Raw genomic sequence first — 3,355 nt, 5'->3', positions numbered from 1 at the left:
TCCCGTGGTGCCCAGGCCCCCGCGCCCCTGCACCTCGTCCCACGGGTGATGTGGGCATAACCCTTCGGGTACTCAACATTGCCATACCCGATGCAAACTATGAAGCTGGACCAGCACAAGGACTCGATGAGCTGGACCTGCACGCGCCTCAACTTGGACTACAAGGAAAGAAGACTCCAACACGAATCCTACTAGGACTCTTGTAAACCCTAGCTTGACTGATATATAAAGCCAGGAAGGGGCACCCCTTAGGGACACATGCATATTCAGAAACATAATCATAGAGGCGACACGCCTAGAAACCGCAACCCGCGGATTAGAACTAGACTAGATCCAACAACTCCGCCTATGGCGGCCCCCTGTACACATATATTCATATACTGGATTGCTAGCAGGACGTAGCGATCCTCCACCGCGGGGACGTGAACCTGGGTACGTCGTGTACCGCCTCGCTCCCGGAACTTCCATCGTCGCCTTTCTCTAAAACCCAAGCCCCTCATGGTGGGCATTGCCGAGGTACCGCCTCGTCAATTGGTGCCGTCTGTGGGAATCGAACCCACCACCACCGGGCTTCTCCGCCACCGGGCTTCCCCGCCGCCGGCCAGCAGCCCGGTCCGACCGGGCCATGGACCGGCCAGCCCGGTCACCAGGCTGGTCCGACCGGACCATGGACCGGCCATGCCGGCGCCCAGGCCGGCCAGACCGGGCCCTGGACCGGCCAGACGGCGCCTTCCGGCAGTGGTCGCCGCGGCTGTTGTCGCCATGGCGGTGGTGGCAACGGCGGTGGCAATGCTGGTGCCAACGCCTCTGCACCTCGTCCACCTCAGCACACCCCCCCTCCGCCATGGACCGCCGGTCACAATCCGTGGACCGGGGTCGTTGATACGTCTCCGACGTATCGATAATTTCTTATGTTCCATGCCACATTATTGATGTTATCTACATGTTTTATGCACACTTTATGTCATATTCGTGCATTTTCTGGAACTAACCTATTAACAAGATGCCGAAGTGCCAGTTCCTGTTTTCTGCTGTTTTTGGTTTCAGAAATCCTAGTAACGAAATATTCTCGGAATCGGACGAAATCAACGCCCAGGTTCCTATTTTACCCGGAAGCATCCAGAACACACGAGAACCGCCAGAGAGGGGGCACAGGCCCACCAAACCCTAGGCCGGCGCGGCCAGGGGGGCCGCGCCACCCTATGGTGTGGGCACCCCTTCGACCCTCCTGCGCCGCCTCTTCGCCTATTTAAAGCCTCCGTCGCGAAAACCCTGATACGTTCGACGAAACCCACAGAAACCTTCCAGAGCCGCCGCCATCGCGAAGCCAAGATCTGGGGGACAGGAGTCTCTGTTCTGGCACGCCGCCGGAATGGGGAAGTGCCCCCGGAAGGCTTCTCCATCGACACCGCTGCCATCTCCACCGCCATCTTCATCACCGCTGCTGCTCCCATGAGGAGGGAGTAGTTCTCCATCGAGGCTCGGGGCTGTACCGGTAGCTATGTGGTTCATCTCTCTCCTATGTACTTCAATACAATAATCTCATGAGCTGCCTTACATGATTGAGATTCGTATGATGATGCTTGTAATCTAGATGTCATTATGCTAGTCAAGTGAGTTTTACTTATGTGATCTCCGGAGACTCCTTGTCCCACGTGTGTAAAGGTGACAGTGTGTGCACCGTGTGGGTCTCTTAGGCTATATTTCACAGAATACTTATTCACTGTTGAATGGCATAGTGAGGTGCTTATTTATATCTCTTTATGATTGCAATGTGTTTGTATCACAATTTATCTATGTGCTACTCTAGCAATGTTATTAAAGTAGTTTTATTCCTCCTACACGATGTAATGGTGACAGTGTGTGCATCCGTGTTAGTACTTGGTTTATGCTATGATTATGATCTCTTGTAGATTATGAAGTTAACTATTGCTATGATAGTATTGATGTGTACTATTCCTCCTACATAAGCATGAAGGTGACAGTGTGCATGCTATGCTAGTACTTGGTTTAGTCGAATTGATCTTTCATGCACTCTAAGGTTATTTAAATATGGACATTGAATTGTGGAGCTTGTTAACTCCGGCATTGAGGGTTCGTGTAATCCTACGCAATGTGTTCATCATCCAACAAGAGTGTAGAGTATGCATTTATCTATTCTGTTATGTGATCAATGTTGAGAGTGTCCACTAGTGAAAGTCTAATCCCTAGGCCTTGTTCCTAAATACTGCTATTACTGCTTGTTTACTGTTTTACTGTGTTACTACTGCTGCAATACTACCACCATCAACTACACGCCAGCAAGCTATTTTCTGGCACCGTTGCTACTGCTCATATATATTTATACCACCTGTATTTCACTATCTCTTCGCCGAACTAGTGCACCTATTTGGTGTGTTGGGGACACAAGAGACTTCTTGCTTTGTGGTTGCAGGGTTGCATGAGAGGGATATCTTTGATCTCTTCCTCCCTGAGTTCGATAAACCTTGGGTGATCCACTTAAGGGAAAACTTGCTGCTGTTCTACAAACCTCTGCTCTTGGAGGCCCAACAACTGTCTACAGGAAAAGGAGGGGGAAGTAGACATCAAGCTATTTTCTGGCGCCGTTGCCGGGGAGGAAAGGTAAAAGGTACTCACACTATGGATCTCGGCTACTAAGCTATTTTCCGGCGTCGTAAGTACTCAAAGCTATTTCCTTTAGATCCTGCAATTGCATCTTTTTGTTTCTTGTTTACACTAGTTTGGCATAATGGACAAGAATGATCTTCTTATTCTATTTCCTGATTTAAAACATGGATTGTTTGATGCGAAAATTAAAAAACCTATGGAATCTTATTTGCATGCTGGTAGTAATATTAGTATGAACGCTTTGAACACCATTGTTGATAATAATATAGAAAGTTCTAAGCTTGGGGAAGCTGGTTTGCATGATATTTTTAGTCCCCCAAGCATTGAGGAGAAAATTTTCTTTGATGATACTTTGCCTCCTATTTATGATAATGATATTGGTCTTTTAGTACCACCTGTTATGGAGGATAAATTTGATTATGATTACAATATGCCTCCTATATTTGATGATGAGAATAATAATGATAGCTACTTTGTTGAATTTGCTCCCGCTACAACTAATAAAATTGATTATGCTTATGTGGAGAGTAATAATTTTATGCATGAGACTCATGATAAGAATGCTTTGTGTGATAGTTATATTGTTGAGTTTGCTCATGTTGCTACTGAAAGTTATTATGAGAGAGGAAAATATGGTTGTAGAAATTTTCATGTTACTAAAACACCTCTCTATGTGCTGAAATTTTTGAAGCTATACTTGTTTTATCTTTCTATGCTTGTCACTTTG

Source organism: Lolium perenne, chromosome 5 (assembly GCF_019359855.2).
Source record: "Lolium perenne isolate Kyuss_39 chromosome 5, Kyuss_2.0, whole genome shotgun sequence".
In the NCBI taxonomy this organism is placed as follows: Eukaryota; Viridiplantae; Streptophyta; class Magnoliopsida; order Poales; family Poaceae; genus Lolium; species Lolium perenne.
This window is presented reverse-complemented; position numbering follows the sequence as displayed.